The 18,068-nt window shown below is 44.7% G+C and overlaps 1 long non-coding RNA gene across 1 annotated transcript; it reads right to left on the bottom strand.

Annotated features, from left to right (window-relative positions):
- Window positions 1–1,139: 1,139 nt before the first annotated feature.
- On the bottom strand, window positions 1,140–8,461 carry LOC121088688. Its single transcript, XR_005828014.1, has 3 exons — window positions 8,433–8,461; window positions 6,927–7,060; window positions 1,140–1,153 (listed from the first exon to the last, which is right to left on the bottom strand). It is a non-coding gene; the product is annotated as an uncharacterized LOC121088688 (long non-coding RNA).
- Between the last annotated feature and the right edge of the window lie 9,607 nt (window positions 8,462–18,068).

Genomic DNA, 18,068 nt, shown 5'->3' with positions numbered 1-18,068 from the left:
TAAAACAGACCCTAAATTAAGCCTGGAAGTCATCTGTGAAACCAGCCTATGTCCTTGACTTTGAAGATCAGTCTCTGCATCACAAGGAAGCAGAGAAAAGCAGAGGTTATTCCCCTGAGAAAAGGGTGAAAACCATCACTGGAATCTTCTATCAGCCAGCAGCCAGAGAAACTGGAAGGAGGTTGGCCATGGCCACAGGCCCTAGAAACTCTGTGCATGCTGACTGTTGATGGACAGCACTTCCCAGGGTCTCTGCCCAGGTGCACTGCTTGTGTTTACAGACCTGGTGGGATCATTGCTGTCTTTGATAGTGGACAGTGACCCTAATGGAGGAAAAAGTTATCAAGGAGAAGGGGGGGGGGGGTATAATCAGGCAGAGAGAGGCAGATAACATGACTGTGCAAGCCTTGTTTTATTAGAAATCAGCTTTAAAACAGTTTCATTCCTGAAATCTTGACTTTCTTGTAAGGTACACTGGATACAGCCCATTGCAAACGTATACAGTTCCCACTGCTATAGAATTTCAACTCATCACAATCTTTAGCACATTTTGCTTTTAGACATTCCTGCCAAAGTTATTTCTTCACCTGTGCTGGTTAAGATGCATCAGCCTTTGCTCACCCGCGCTCATATTTATGCCTGTGGCACCATGTGGGAAACCAGCCCCAGTGCCCGGTGGCAGCATGTCACGGAGCCCTTCTAGGAAAGGCTCTGTAGCATGTGGAGGACAGAAACTGCAGCATTTTCCCTTGAAATGGAAGCTTTTAGCTTCTGCAGTCTGTCAGTCCAAGAGATTGGTTGTTTTTCTGTGGCTGTAGCTATGGATGAGTGTGGGGATAGAGATCCTCCACACTGTGACAGCAATTCAGAGGGGTGCTGCAGAGCCCCTGGGCCACAAAGATACATGCAAAGGTCCAAGGCACATTTTTAACCCTGCAACTGAAATCTGGTTGCAGGCACTGGCACACAGTCCCACCTCTGATCTTATTGTGACTCCAGAAGATGAAGAAACTTCACACTTACACACAGCTGCTCTGACTTCAACCAGGCTCTGTCTGCACAAGGCTCTTCTTGGGTAAGGTCTTCATCAGTGCCTGCATACCCAGATGAGTACATCTTTCAAATTGATTTTCTGGTAGTCTTAGAATAGCTGCTGTAAAGAAAAAAGCAGGCTATTTCAGTGACAATTCTAATAATTAACAATAAAAAGATACTAAACCCATTGGTATTCACAGAAAGAAATTCTAACTGGATCCTTCCATTAATACTGCCTGAATTAGCACAGCATCCCAACAGGATCACAGACCCCACCTGAGCCACCTGACACCTTCACCAGCTGGTATCCACCAGAACAAACACGTATAGGTACAGTCACCTCTAAAATGCTGAGGGCTCAGGTGCTTCTCACTGCTGCTCAGCCTCCTGCTGGAGCACCTCCCAGGAGCTGGTGGAAAACTTGCTCTGTCGTTACTGACAGCTAGTGCTAATTGCAAACAGAAGAGGCTGCTTAACATGGTATAATCCTGTCCCCTTTAACTTCTATTTTTGGACAGTGCAATTTCTTTCTTGTTGTTTTTTGTTTTTCTGGGGCTAATTTATTATCTGGACACCTTCACTCAGCAGGTTACCTCCTTCCCACTTTCAGCCCAGCTGCTGTCTTCAGAGGCACTGGGCAGCCAGATGTACTGAGGGATGCACATGCCTATTCATCAGCACTGCTTTTTGTGAAGGGTAAGAGAAGAATATGGCCAATACCAGTGGCTGGCTTTTTCCACCTTTCCTTTTTAAAATGGCAATCATCTCACACATGTTATGGGGATATTCCAAACTAGGCATTTTTTGCTTTTTCCTTCTCAGATACAAACTGAATTGGCTGGCGGAGCAAGCTGCTGCATAAGTTGTCATTGCTAGCTGTTAATGCATTGCTAGGTTTTAATGTATAGAGGTAGGCACTGGACGCTACCTAGAAATAGATGCTTTTCGGCCTCCAAAGCTTATATGGAAGGATGGGAGAGGGAATAGGAGCATCAAAACAATTCCTGAAAGTGAGCAACAGTGGCAACCCCTGGTTCAATACTCTAACCCCGGTCCATGGCTACAGGGGCAGAGGACACCCTCTCCCAGAGCGAAGCTGCCTCATCATGGAACCCAAAATGCTTGCTCCCAAAATTTTTTAAGCATATGCATCAAGGAGTCAAGCAAGTAAAACAACAGCCGCCAAATTATTTGCATTTCAGCAATATATGACTGAAGCACTAACAATACCCACCAGCGGTACCTAGCTGTCAGCTTTTTGAAACAAAGATAATTTCTTTGTTGTACTGAGAGGAGAAGGTGGTCAGCACAGACACACCTAGCCCTCTTATCAGTGCAGAGCCTGGGCTAGTACAGGCTCTTAGCTCTTCCCTGCTTCAAGAGGTCTGAGAAAGCAGGAGCCAGGCTCTGCATCAGCACAACCTGGCATTAAAACAGCATTCTTTGAGAAGTGCCTGCGATAAAATAGTATTTTCTTACTGAGAAGATGTGCTCCCAGCAAGGATCAAGGTCATATGTGCTGATTTTAATGACAGAAAATGAGCTTGTGGCATATTACTTGTGCTATCATTGCAGAGATAACTTGGCCAAGAAATAATTAATGGAAGATGTGTGGTTGAGTCCCCTGTGATGCCCTGAAAGTCTCAGGCTGTAATTGGAACCATTGGCTCTTGTAAAATAAACTGTACTCTTGATCCAGCTCAGAAAGCAAAACATGGCGCTCCAAAAGAAACGTTTTACTGTAGGAAGTGACCTTCTGATAAAGTAATTTTAAAATCCAGAGTCTTTTAAGCAAGTTTCTGGCTTCCAGTGCTGTTACTCTCCTCAATGTTGTGGTATATACTCTCTGATTTCCCTGCCACGGCTCCACGCTTTATGTAGCTGGTGACTCTTGATGACGCATTTTGATGCATTCATCACAACCACACACTAGCATGAACCAGAGCTCACCATATTTCTGGCTGTGGAGCTAAAGTAAACATGGACCTGTGCCCAGACAGTGTTGGCGGTGGCTGGAAAACCAAGACTGAGAGTCTAACAAGAGAACAGGGAAAAAAATCTGCTCCACTGAAAACATGGTGTTGGAGCAAATCTGTCGCCAATGAGTGTACTGAGGGCTTTCAGGCAGCCTGGGCTGGGTGTTGGAGCGGGTTCCTTCCCACTCTTCACAGTCACTCAGGAGCCATTTCCCCATACCCTACTTATTCACCTGTATCAGGCAGAGCTGATAAGGAAGGAGAGGTCTGATAGCCAAGTGGTTCTGCTGCTGTCTCCCTGTGTGGCCTCATCATGCTGTGGCTCAGTTTCTCCCCATAAAATCACTATCAGCACTCCCTTACCTCCCAGGGGGGTTGGGAGGAGAAAAATGGCAACAGCCATGAAGTGCAAAGTTATTACAAACATCTGTCCAGAGAGACTGTCAGCTTTAGCATGTAGGCTGCTATCAGACATGGTGCTGAGAGCATTCCCTGTGGCTGCCCTGTCGGATGGAGCACGCAGTGTGCTCCTCTGGCATAGGTGCCTCTGGGCTCAGAAGGTTGAACCTCATACAAACTATTTTCTGCCTTGGAGAGATAAAATAAACCCCTTCCACCATGTTTCTCTTTTCTTCCAAGAGAAGGTGGCAAAGGAAACCTCTGCTACCTTGGACATGCTGAGGGAAATGGAGCAGGGGCTTGTGCCCTGCTCTGTGTCAGCCCCCTGACGGGAAGAAGCTGAGAAGCCATACTGGGAGCCATACTGGGAGGCTCTGTTCCTCCCTCCTCCACAAAAGCAACAAGTAGGTGTGGAAACATGCTGTCAAACCCTACACCACATCAGTTCTTACTACAAGCACTCCCTTGCCTCTAACCACCCTGAAAGGAAGCACAGTGTAAACAGTCTAGTAAGATTTATTCCAGACGCCTGCTGCGGTACATCAGGAGATTAACATATTAACTCTGAAAAGCCCACTAATTTTAAGGAGAACTCTGTACTTAAACTGGAAGAAGTTTGCAGAGATCAGCAGAGCTCATCTGATGCTTGGGAACCAGGGAAACCTGTTAACAACAGACACTCAGTGGATAATTGAGAAAATTTATTCAACACTGCTTTCAAAGGAACTGGGATTACAGTACTGCAAGGGTTGGTAGTACTTGGTGCCTGATCTTTTCAAATATACAGTTGCAATGGTTTGTTTATTGCTAGCTTTTGCCTTGCAATCAGACAAACGTGGGCTTTGCTCCTGGAGCTCCAGCTAAGCAGAGTAAGCCAAGTCAGACATTGCAAGAAAGGCTATGGACAAACAGGTCTATCTGATGCAGGAGGTTTGTTTTGTTGAGGGGAGTTTTTTGGACACAATGTATTACATGCAATCAGGCATTGAAGTATTACTAGACAAAAACTAGAAAAAAAACAACAGCTCAAAATTACACAAGCTAAGCTACAGGACCTGAGACAGATACCACGGCAGCCCACGGGGCAGGGAGAAGCAGAAGTGGAGACGCCAGTACACAAGGGAGCTCAGCGCAGCGGGTGGGAGGGATAAACTTGCCGAAAGAAACGAGACTGGCGCCGCGCCCAACATATGTATCCTGGAGCCTGGCAGACCTTCCCTAAAAACAAGTTTCACGAGCAAAGCTCCATCAGTCAGACCATTCTGCCGCTGTGGCCGATCAATGAGAGCAGTCTGCCTACAACCAGCTGCATCTTCTAGGCGAAAGGAAGAGGCATGCATTACACCTCTTACAACATTATTTATTTATTTACATGGCTTCAGCCATACACTTACTGAGCTCTACAGAAATCGGCAGTAACAATAAATATGCTTTCTCAGTCAGCTGCTCCCATTCACTTAGCCAGAAAACCAGACAACATATACTTCCATTTTACTGTCAAGGAGCAGTCACAAACAAATGTCATGAAAATCTGGCCCTAAAACAGTATGCAGAGCAAAAATAAGCCCTGGAGCAATTGGAAGTTTGAGTATGTTTCCCACTTCTGCATCCAGACGTACTAAGCAGCAAGAAAGCTGGTGAAACAGAAAAGCTGGGAGCTCCCCTGGTGGAGCCGAGACTCGGCTGCTGGGGGTCTCCAGTGATTGCTCTGGAGCAGCTTCTCCATGCACAGCTAGAGAAAAAAAGGGACACATCTAGGACACGCTAGGCTGCCAGGGAGCTGCAGCAAGGGTAGTGTGCTGTGTCTTGCAGACAACAGAGACCTGAGCAGCACCACATGAAGTGCCCACCTGGGACAACCACCACTAAACCCAAAAACCAAACCAGACAATAATTCAGGAGCCCAGAGCTCCTGCCTTTCCTCAAGGTGGATTTTTTTGGAGCCAACTATTTGTACTTCCCACCCCCAATCTTGTAAGCAATGGTCCAGGCACAAGCTGTTTGGTTAAGGTGGGCTGTTGCCCCAGTTTTGTCCCATCCCTGTCTTTCACCTTTACTTCACATGAGAAAGATGCATATTCCATTTCACATAAGCCCAGGCGTATGTGAGTGATTATGTGTGACCAGCTACACATAATTATCTTAGATGTAGGCCTATAAATGATTCATTAAGATCTGTATCAGCTGGTTATTTAATGTGTCCTGCTAATTAAAACTTTGTGATAAAGACAACTACAGCTTTCTGTAATTATGCCTCTGGACAGCGCGATGCACTTCCAACTAGTATTTGCAATCCTGGATGTAAGTTGACACAAAGTAGGGCAGAAAAATATAGGTTAACTGCTGCTCTTAATTGCTCTTCATTACTAACATTGTTGTAGAATTTCATTCTACAACACCCTGGGACACTTCTGCATAATGCACATTACAGGTGCCGTTAGGTGATGACACTGTACACTGCATTATCCTTTTGTATACCTGAGAAGCTTGTGCAAAACAACAACAAAAAAGACTATTTCACCTAGAAGGAATGTGTCCGGCTTGGCTCATCTGGGGGCAGGGTGCAGGGCTGGGTGGTGGGAAGTGTAGCAAAGACGTGTTTGAGGAAGTGCTGTGTGTTTTACCCTACAGGATCAAATTTGGCATTTCTTGCTCAAGCCAGAGATCCTGCTAGGCTCACTGTAAGCTTCTCCTGAGTAAGGTCCACAGATCTGTGGTCACCATACACTGGATCCAGCTTCCATCAGTGCCAGTAGGAAGAAACACAGCAACTCAGAAAGCATGTTAAGTCCTGTTTCATTGGTCAAAAAGAGAGCTACACTAAGCTTATGTCAGTGTAACTAAATAGGTCTAACCCAGTTTGTTTCCAATCTTGTTCTCTGAAAATATGTTTGCCACCGAAGGGAATATTCCTATTTATGAAACAGGTAGGGACTTCAAAACATTTTCTTGGGGTAGATATAATATAATAAAACATATGCAACAAGTGATAAATGTTAAGTAAAAGAAGCTTTTCCTAAGCCACTTACGTTAAGAAAATAAATCTTGCCCCGCTACCAAAAGACTACATTAAGTGTCATCCTCCTAATCTTGTTGGCAGCCTAATATCACTGCTGGGATAAATGTAAGATGGATCACCTCGGTGGCTCTTCCATTGCAAGTTCTGCTTGGTAGGTCACAATGGGAGAGGACTGCCCTTGTGTCAGCACTTGGTGTCTTCTGGGAGGATGCTCAGCTTGCTCCTGTCATCATTGGAGGAGGGCATGTTTCACCCAGGGAATGACTCAGGTATAACTTGTTGGCTCTTGTTAGCCACAGAGCGCTGCCTAAACCCTAGAGTCTGCATCCCATGGGAGAAACGCGTTAATCTAATCTGTGGTTAGTTTCTACAAACACTAATTTGTGAAGACAAAATGAAAACTACCAAAGATAGAAGATATGTCTATCAAATGCATTTGAGTCCCCAGAGGTGACTTGGTACAGTCCGTACCACTGTGGCCAGCACCAGTAACTCACCAGGGTAGAAGAAGCATGAAGTAAACTCCATGCTGACCCTAAATGCTTTCTTCTCTCCACTGTATCTTTCCAGCTTCTCACATCCAGCCTCATTCATATGGTACCGCATCCTCAAAGGCTACTGCAGGACAGAGCTAGAATGGATTAGGTAAAGAAAGGCTTTAAATATAACTTTGCTTTGGTTTCAGTTTTTACTGACTGACCTTGTGCCTATAACAGCATGAAAGTAGTACCTAAAAACCTTGGCCATATCAAACAAGCTGTCCCTCATACAAGAAAATTAATGAAGCCCAGTTTCCTACAGACTTGTGTCTCAGTCCACCTTACGGTGGCTACTCTATTTACTTTTCAGTTACTCTCATGATACAGTGGATGTGATTAGTCCTTAGTCACTCTTGTTTCAACTGTTCTTTGGCATGTGTTGAGGTCTGCGTTTCAAGTTAAGATTTCCAGTGCCCTGTGATACCAGCCATTGCTGATTGCACTGCTGACAGGAGCCTCTGGCAATTACTCAGGGGAGCACTCACAGTGTAGCTTTCTCCTCTATGGGAGCATTTCACAGGGTTTCTCTATCCAGTGATCTACTTTAACTAAACTGATAGGAACTTAACTATATTTGAGACTCCTACTGACAGTTTATCAGAAGTGATTCAGACTGGTCAGTCTCAAATAAGGAGGTACAGACCAAGCGAGTGTTTAAGTCTCAAATATCTCATGAGACAAAAAAGTTCACAAAACAGCATAGCCTCATGTGTGCCAGCTCCAGCCTGGGATGGCTGTGACAATGCTAGCACATTGTTACTAGCTTGTAGAGAAGGGATCTGAGCTTAGAAAAGAGGGAGATGAAGCTGAAGCTGTTCAGGAGTCCCTCAGCAAGCACAACCTTTGCTCCTGTCTTTGAGGCATGCCACTGTCTTTGAAAGGTGTCTTCTCAAGACATCTTCATTCTTCTTCAGGAGCTTATTGCAGAGTGGTCCCACTGACCAGCACTTTTCCCCAGCAAGGGAAATGGGGAGCTGACAATCCTCCAAGGGCTCATCTGTACATGGCTTAGCCCCATTTTCCCAAGCTATTGTATGGCCACCTCAGTAAAGCACTAGGGCAGAAAAGAAGAGGCACCATTTCTATGGGGTGATAAAATCCAGTCACCCTGACCTAAAAGTATAAGGAAAGGCATCTTATCTATGCCAGGGTTCACACTTGAGCAATATCGTATGGCAGTAGCTGTCGGTGAGGGAACGGCAGGTGTAGACAAGGCTCAGGGTTGATTGCAGACACAGATGCGTGGCCATGACAGGGCAGAGATGGAGTACAAGCAGGGTGTACTGGCACCTGGACCCAGCAAGCTTTCTTTTGGCATGAAACTGGAACAGCAGCAGCAGCAGCAATGCCTGGAGCCTGAAAGGCAGGGATGGGGAGAGCCTGCCCACTGCTCCACAAGGGCCCTGCATTAGGATGGGAGCCATGCACAGCACAGAGAGGGGAGAAGAGTCTAATGCCACTTACTGTGCCCTTGGCTCAGCGAGCAACTCCACGGCTGCAAACAGCATTGGTGCAACTTAGGACTTGCTGTGGGTTTTGCCTTGCATATCTGGGTGCAGCAGCACTGCTGGGAATGGCACAGATTCCCACCGCAAAACCTATTTCACTGAATAGCAGAGGTGCTCAAACAGAGGAAATGCTATTTCCCACTCCGCTTGCACGGCAGTACTTCCCTGTGGCCTGTGGATGATGCCGTCCTGGCATTCTCCTCCAAAAGCAGGTGGTTACAGGCACTGACTGATGGTAGGAAATGCATTACCATCACCCCTAAAAAAATATGGAAACAGAACAGGATTAGATGTCTTACCCAAAGGCCACGATGAGAAATGGGGTCAAACCCAGAATTAGAGTGAAGGTGCTTTAACAATAGGCTACAAGCTATAGGTTTGCATGCTGTCTAGCACAATGTGACCGTAATCCTGCCGAGGCCTCTAGGCAGCACTGCAATATGCATCATCCTAATAATGAGTTTCTAATCCCAATCAAATGCCCAACCCAGTAGGCACCGCCTGACTCACAGAAATGATTAGCTGACAGATTGTAAACAATAGTTATGGGAGTCACTGGGCCCATTATGCAATCCTTTTATGCTGACTATAGAGAAATAGATGAGAAAAAGAGGAGCTTTTGCTGAGAACATAAGTAACTGAGATTTTCATATATAAGTAATGGGTATTCTCCTTCTTCAGCCCTAGGGATAACCCATCGATGTCATTGCACACCATTCCTAACTCTTGAATCAACCAGATTAACAAGGACAGGGACTTATGTTCATACCATGAGACAATAAAGACAAGCTTCTTACAAGATGATCCTCTGAAGCATCCAGACCATGCCTGCCTCTTCCCATCAATAGGTCCTGCTTTCTTTCACCACAAAAGTGCCTCTGTCACAAGCCAGAACCTGTGGGAGAAGCAGGGGGTGCCTGGGGAAAATCAACAGAAATTAGAGAAATTAAATTTATGAGAATGAAAAAAAGGGAGATCAAATAGACATTTTTCTATTCAAATGCATGCTGCTAGCCTAGAATTTATTTCCAGGGATAGCTGAGAGCTGGCATCTCAGAGACAGTCAGAATTGCTTGAGTTACCGTCACTCAAGAGGAACTCATTTGAGGACAGGCAGCATGGCTCAGCCGCTAACAGCCATGTGGCGGGCCACACTCAGCCTAATCACTGTGCAGTTTCACCGAGCTTGGGCTCCATCGTTCACCTCCCAACAGAGACGCTTAAACCAGCCCCCCAATTCAAGTGAGGGGGGGAATGTATTAAATAGGAGTCAGTTAGGGACAGTCTTCAGATTACACTTTAAGTTAAAAAAAAATGCTTGTTTTTTATTAATTTTCCTCAGTATCCAGCCTTATAATTTATGATGGTTTAATATAATTTGTTTCTAATTTCCCCACCCTTTCCCTAAGAAAAATAACATATACAATAGTAAATCAGACCTAACACTTGCCCATCCAGATTCTTTGGTAGAGGAGACAAAACAAGCCCATAGAAAGAAGGGTTGTTGCTAACCTTGTCAGCAGGCAAAAAGGAAATCAAGGGGAATTATGTGTGCTAATTTAGTTATCTTTCTGAGGCTTGTGATCTCAAAAATCCTCAGGGATTTTTTGAGATGCTCCCTCTCTGTCGGTTCAAAATAGGAAACGTGCTTCATGTGCACTCCTCAGATGAACAACAATTAACAGTGAAACAACAATAATGAAAAATGATGAACAATAATAAAATAAACAATGGAAGGAGCAGTAGCTCCTGCCTCTCCACTTGCCTTTTATGCACCATTGCAGCCAAGTCCTCTTTTTTTGGCCAGGCAGAACACATACTCCACCATGGCTGAAGGCAAAGAACTTTTGCTATTGACTTCAGCAGCAGCAGGACAGGGGCAGAGCAGAGTTAAATGAAAAGGATTTCAGTACAATCGGCTGGAGCCTGTCAAAGAGCCATTTAAGCTTTGCATATCAGGTGGCGGTGGAGCTGACAGCAGCAATGAGCACTTTGTTGGTCTTGTAGTTGGGATCATGCCTACTGGATGTGCACAGGGGCTATCGCCTCACGTGAGCATCCTTAGGGGCCTCTGCTCCACGGGGTGACCCATGAATGAGGAAGATATTAAACCAGATGTGCACTGCCAAGGCAATAGAGGGAAGGGAGTATGGCAGTGCCCTATCCGGGAAAACTCCTCCGGCACCCCTTGGAATGGACCAGTTTAACTATAACTAATGGAATTGGGTATTAATCTGCAAACATTGCTTACACTTAAAACATGCTGAAGTGAATGCCCCTGTTGGATGAATGATTCAATTTACCCATCTCTTCGAGCTCCAAATTTCAGTATGCTCATGTGCCCACAAGACAATCTTCACACAGCTGTCTGGTCTTGGTGGGTCTCAAATCACGGGGGTTGAACATGAGGGAGGTGTATGCCAAGCCTGGGCCTGTTATTTAAAATAAGCTTACCTTTTGCAGAACAGAGAAAACGGCTAGAAATACATCAGATCAAGTAGTGGGTGTTGTTGGATCTGGTTGTTGGCTCTACTCAACCCAAGTCAAAGCTCACCCTCTGTGAGTCCAGTGCAAAGTCTCACGTCGGCTTCAAGCAAAGCTGAAGTACACACAAGTTATCAAGAGCACCAAAAGAAAGCACAGGGGCTGCTCACAAATATCTGGAAGTAACATGCCTGAAATAACAAGAGTAATTGAGCATGCTGTAAGTCTCTATCAGACTTACAGACCATTTTCATAAACATAACAGCAAGGGAATAACAGAAGAACTGCATCATTAACTGTGAGGTTTGGCAATTACTTCCTTTGTTTCAAACTAGGCTTGACAATGACCTAGTCACACATGAAAGCAGAGAGGCTCCTCACATGTATTCCTGCCCCAACACAACATGTGCTTTGACCATACTTCTGCACACCGGAGCATCCTGCAATCCATTTGTTCTCTAGAGAGTAGAGTCAAAGGCTGTAACTGACTGAGCAGCTTATTATTCCCTTTGCCCTCTTCCTTCCCCTGCATCTTATTTCTAGGTGGGCAATAACCTGGATTATTTTTGAGATTGCTAGAGTATCTTCGTAATGCAGAAAAATTAGATCCATCCATACCTGTTTGGCAAAGCAGAGGAAATCTTTAGAAACAAAACAGGGCCCAGTGATGGGAAAAGGCAGATGTTCAGCTCTGATCACAAGGCTGCAGAAAGTCAAAGAATGTGAAATAAGACTCCAAAAAATGGTCCTTCAGCAATACACAAGAACAAGACAAACCCCAAGGTTTTGCCAACTCACCACATGAGGAAATTCCTTCCTATCCTAAACACAGCCAGAGATTCAGCAGCATGTCTGGGAGCAAATATCATTAGGGCTGATTTAGCTTGTTTTTATCCATGCATGACATTGGCACTCAGAAGATGATGTTGGGTTTTGATCTCGCCTTTCAATAATTTTACAAGGAATCTCCCATGGCAAAAAAAATTCCCAAATAGTGATTAACCTTTTAGGGCAAAAGCCAGACTTACCATGTGTTTGATCTAAATTCAGTTATTTTTTAATTTCCAGGAGTGGCTTTTTACCTCCCTGTTGCTGCTTAGTTCACACAGATTCCTGTGCGGGTCCTTAGGTTCTCCTGAAGACAAGTCGAATCCTACACAAAGATCTGAGGTCTGGTAGGGGTTAATGCATTTAAACTGTGAAAATATGCTTCTGTAAGTGGCAGCACAGCTATGTAGAAATCTTGAATATGAAGTATTTCACATACAAGGAATGTCTTGCGGTTCTTGATGGAGTTAGGTTGCTCTTTTAATTTCCATCCTTGGGGTGGTAGTGGCTGCTCGCTGGGAGGGAGGGCAGTGCAGGGCCATTGCCAGATTAATCCCCTGGGAGGGCACCGAGCATGTTGGATTTCTTCAAGGAGTGCAACTGGAGTTGAGAATATTCAGCACTATAAAGGATCTGGCTTTTAAATGCTTTTCACTGTTGTACGTCAAAATAATTAAAAAATCAGGGGATATCTTGTTTATGTACTGATGTCTCCCATGTCCAGGCACTTGATGATAAATTCTTACAATGGTCATATAAACTGTTCCTAATCTGATTTGGCAAGCTGGCCCAACAATTCCTGCTTCTTATTAGAAGTGTTTCCTTCTTCACTTGCTGAGTGAAGGCTTAGCTCCGGTTAAGCCATTGCACGGAAGTGATGAACACCAGATGCAATGGATCATTTGTAGATACCAAACTGGGTTGTTTAGTGGTATATGGCAAAACCCAAATTCACTGGCACTGGCAGCAGCCATCTGCTGCCTGCCTCTCTGGATCTACCTTTGAAGATAGATAGATATTTTCTGGAAGCACTGGGTGTCCCAGGAGTGTGGAAGCAGCGAGCTGGGTCAGAAATTCAGCTTCCATAATCATGAGACAAAAAACTGGGCTCAGTTCTACTAAATAAAGCAACAAAGCAACAACCCAGAGAAAAACAAGCAGCATGTTTCAGTCTTCTTGCAGTTCATTATGCAGTCTGGCAGTGCTTTTCCCACACCAAAGCTGTGCTAAGATGTGATTGAAGGGAGACAGTCCAAAACAGCGTTTTTGGGTAAAACACTACAGACATCACAATAATCCAAAACCTAAGCATTAGACATTCAGATGAAAGATGCACTGAGAAACAACACAAGCCCAGCTAAGCATGGGAATAAATAGTTACTACATCAAACTATCATGCCTCTGTTTTAAGCTGATTCGATATCACAACCATGAAACTAAACTAAAACTACAGGCATGTAAGTGTGATCAGTGTTATAGTTTGATTATCTTACAAAAATCTAAGGTTTAAGATGTAAAGCTGGTAAGTGCAGAGTTTGAACAATAGCCGGTAGGGCAAAATAACATTACCATACAATCTATTTGTAACATGCTTTGACGAGCTTCTTCCCCCTTACCTTATTCTATTGCCTGAGCTAGTGTATAAATATTTTTCTAATTAAAGAGTAAGAGATCCTGGTGGAAGGTGAGGAGAGATTGGATTCTTATTAAGTCCTTAGGAGACCAAAACAGAGAGGATGGGTGAAAGGGCAAGTCTGGTTTCCCTGTATGTTTTATTCCATTCTTGGTCACAAATTTAAGATCAGAAACATATCTGATCCCTCATCTTATTAGCTATCTAAACAACATGATAGGTGAAAAGCAGAGAGCAAGACCAGGCTTCTGCATCTTACTTTAGGAGCAGCTCCCCTCCATGGAGCTGTCTGGAAGCTGGTAGCAAAGAGGCGTCCGTGTGAAAACACATCCCCGGTGACAGCATTAGCACTGCAGCCAGCAGCGGTGTGAGGAGAGGAAGGAGCAGGAAACACCAGTCTCCGAATTGCAAGAGTGCATGTAATGTTGTTTCTTCTCAAGTCCCTGCAGCAGTAGCTCCTTAAAACCAGACATGCTGAAAAAGCCACAGCTCCCTTGCTCTTTTTGCTGCAGTGTCTTCTTGCCAAACTCCTACATGCGCTGAGCTTCTCTCCTTCCTGATGCACTCGCTCGTCATCCAACCTGCTAGAGATGGGAGCAAGAAGAAAGCTGATGGCAAAAAATACTAATCACACAGCTGTAACAACATGGTTGACATTGGTGATGCTGAATCTGCTTGCTGCATCCCTACTTAGCCTCCTACAAGGCCTCCCTGTCATATTTAAGACACTGTCCAGTTTCAGCTAAACTTCTGTTGTCCTTGTGCAGAGCTGTGCATTTTAAGATCTGGGAATACTGCAAACCTAGTACACTTCAAACAGCGTTCAGCATCTTTCTGCATCATTATACCCCTAAAATTCTGACACAGGACAAATCCTTCCCAACTCATGGTTTTCTCCAGTCATTTTCCCACTTCAGACAGGGAAACAGACAGAGCTGAGTGTTTCATTTTTTTCTATTTATTTAATCTGGGCTCAGGGATTCATGCATTCCTGTTTGCTCCCATGCTGTCCTTAGGAGTCAGCCTGTCTTGTTCCCTCCTATGAGCACCATTAAGATCCTGTATATAATCTTGGTCTCTCGTACGTGATGCCTGGCATCATCTGATGCAGGATCTTTAGCTTCCCCAAGGTACAAAGTCCTTAGGTGCTTGCATACAGTTTAACTACCCAGGAAACAATCAGGGAGGATTGCAAGGACATTTTAAAACCTCTACTGAAATAAAACCAAGCCACTTACAGATTACAGCAAGGAGGTACGCAGCCATGGAAAAGCAGAACACTGAGCACCTCTCTCTCCCCACCAGGTACCTGTGCTGCCAACAGGTCCCTGATATTTGAAGGAAAGCCAGGGACTCCAGGTCTCCTACTTCTGCCTCTTGCTCCAGAGAATGCCTGTTCCTTGGTGGAAGGCATTTCTCTTTAAAACAGGCAGCCTGTGGCAATTCTGCCCATTCCCTCTATACTAGGATTTTCCATGCACTAGTCCTCAGTGGAAATTCTGACAGAGCTATCTCAAGTCAATCACTACCTGTTGCTGCCAGGGCTCTGCCAGGGCGGGGGTTTCTCAAGGTTGGTGTGCCTTGCTTGCTTCAGTGTCTCAGGCTGAGCTGGATTCCTGCTGCTGAAAACCTCATGATATTCACCAGAACAAAACCAAATTCACAGGCTGCTAGTGACACTCTCAAAACCCATGCTGTCTTTCCAACTTAGGAAATGGAAAATAGGGGAGTTCTCAGAATCTGCCTTCCCTACGTCGAGTAGTCAGCATGCCAATTGTACCTTACTGGTTTGGGCTTTAAAACCTTTATTCTTCTAAGTTGAAACCACAGCACAGTTTTCCACACATACCATATGAGAGCATTTCTTGATCAAAGATGCATTCCCACTAGACTCCCCCTGTGCTTGCTGTGGGTACCCGGGGTGGGATGCATCCATACAGTGTGTGCACTGCAGGTATAAAACAGTGGGAAAATCCCCGGGAAGGGAAAGTTAGTCTCTGTTTATATTTAGAGCTAGTATTTTAAGTAAGCTGTGATGTTACAAAGTCAGGTGTGTATAGTATTATAAAGACATTTCTCCTTGCCCCTTTGTACATAGCTTGACAGAAGCAAGAGAAAGTCTCTGACAGATGCTGATGAAATGAACTATCTGGTTACAGAGCTGAAATATTTGGAAAGGACACAAGTGAGAGCAGAATTTATTGCCTTTGTGAAAAGGGGATTTAATTTCTAAACTATCCACACGTGGCCATGAACAACCTTGTCTCTGCCCTCTGATGACAGCCTGCAGGCACCATGCAATTATGATTAAAGCCTTTTATTGTTTTTGTCCCAGATTAGATTAAGTTGGTATTTAAAGATACAATTTTCTCATTGCATTGTCACACCAGGAGAGAGACGTGGCTGTCTGTGCACTTTTACTGGGGAGCAAAAAAGAAATCTGAATGCTTTGAGGTAAACATGGGTGGCAAGACTCCTATCTTCCAGGAAGAGCAGGAGAAGTAATTATAATGCTTCTAGACTATTATTATTATTATTGGTATTAATTCTTCATTTTCAGTTTAACTGAGAAAACAATTTGAATGAGTTCACACAGCCACTAAAGACAAGGCAGGGAAGAGAAGTCCACTGTGCTGTGGCTTCAGCGCTGCCTAGAGCAGAGGTCCACTCCCTCCCTGGCCATGGGAAAGTCAGCACCCCTGCTCCCAAAGTCAAGGCCACCTCTGCACACAGCCTCCTCACACTGCAGGATTGGGATGTTTCCCAAGAATAAATCTTAGCATGCAACACCTAAATCTCTGAGACTTATGGATTGATCTACACAGCAAGACCTATGGCTGGATCAGATGGTGACCTACACAAGGGTCATTGAATTATGCAACCCTCATCACGTAAAACAATATCTGAATTATTGTTGTTAACATTATTATGACAACATGCACAGGCACACAACACAAACCAGAGTGCCTCAGTGACCTGTTGGTACAGAGCCACCACCTTTCTGGTCAGCTGCATCTCCATGTGACGATGTGATCTCTGGCCTGGGCATTGTATGGGCTCTCCAAATCATTCCTCATTTAGCTTGTGATGGTTTTATCCAATCAACATCAGTCTCTGGCAAACCTTACCTTTTTGCTGCTGATTTCAAACCACCATTTTAAAGGTCAACATTCATTTGTCTTACAAACTAATTTTACTAATCTTTTTACATTTCACACCCATCACCTTAGAGCAACAGTTTGCACATTCATCTCTGGCAGCCCTCAGGCATCAAGGGAAGGCGGTGTGGAGTCCAATGCAAGAGCAGCAATGCCTTTTCCCATTTCACCTGACACTGCTGTTCTTCAGAGGACACCTTTGCTGGATGGGGGTGGTCTTGATCAGCAGGTTGAGGTCCCCCCTCACCTCTTCAAGTTGCAACCCTTGGCATGGAAACTTTCATGTTCCCCAGGCCACTGACAGTGCAGAAATGGGGCTCCAGCCCTTGTTTCTGTGAATACCCTCAATATGAAATATGTAACCATCTGCAGGAACAGGCACTGAAACCAACAGCCCCAACCTTCTTTGCCTTGGATGGAAGAGCATCTTAATCCTCAGACTAGGAACTTGTTATTTCCAGTGGGTCACAGGGAATACTGAAGGATTTGTGCAAAGCACGACAAGTTTGGCTGGAGGACTAGCCTCCAGCAATGTAAGGAAGACTGCCATTCTGGAAATGAGAAAAAGGGATTCAAGTGCTCAGAGGTGGAGAAGAAAACAGAGGCCAAGTCTTGCAAAGTCCAGGAAAGTACCTTCAGGGATGGCTGTCAAGAAAAGCTCTACAAAATGCCAGCCACAAGCTACAAACCTGAAGCAGAAGTGCCTCTGGCAGCCTGGTTGGGTACCCAACTACCTACCCACAGCCCTGTCTGCGCACGATGTGACAGCTGTCTTGCAAGCTCTCTGCTCAGGGCTTTGGGGCACCTCTCCTCAGGCACTCAATGCTCAGTTCCTGCTGCGGCATCCCTGGCCGTGGGGTACCAATGCACTTGCAGGGCTGGGGGCAAGCCCCCATGCCCACGTCAGTGTACAGCTGCAAAGCTCCCCAGAGCAGCAGGGCTGCCTCACACTATCTGCCATGCAGCACTGGGTGCCCAGGTCCCTGTTTGCCCATATATTTTACTTGTTAAAGATGTTTGAATCACGTCACACCAATTAGTACAGGTGGGATGGTGGAAGGTGACTTTAGATTTGACATCTCAAATGGCCTAACTTAAGACTTACCTAAACTGCTGACTTGACCATATTTAACCTGCTATAATTATAGTAATTAAATTTAATTGTTAATAATTGAGATATTTACAACCTAGTATTTTTCAGTGTTACCCAGGCCCAAGATTTCATTTTTATTATATGTGCAGTGTGAGGTATCTGTTCTACTCTGATATCAAGAGTACTCATAGTGACAGATTTGACACAAGCACTAACTTTCTTAAAGGGACAAACGTATTACTAATTTTAACTCCAAGCTAATTGAAGGAATCTACTTGCAAATTCTCAAAAAATGTCCTGTTTCTACTCAGTGAGAAAATGTCACAAAGTTTGTAAAGGACAAATTGTATTTTTCATACAAAAAGATTATGAAGCCCAGCCTTATGTACAAACTAG

The sequence above is a fragment of the Falco naumanni genome, chromosome 5 (genome assembly GCF_017639655.2).
Source record: "Falco naumanni isolate bFalNau1 chromosome 5, bFalNau1.pat, whole genome shotgun sequence".
NCBI classification, from domain to species: Eukaryota; Metazoa; Chordata; class Aves; order Falconiformes; family Falconidae; genus Falco; species Falco naumanni.
The sequence above is the reverse complement of the archived record's forward strand: the minus strand, read 5'-3'. Positions and strand labels throughout refer to the sequence as shown.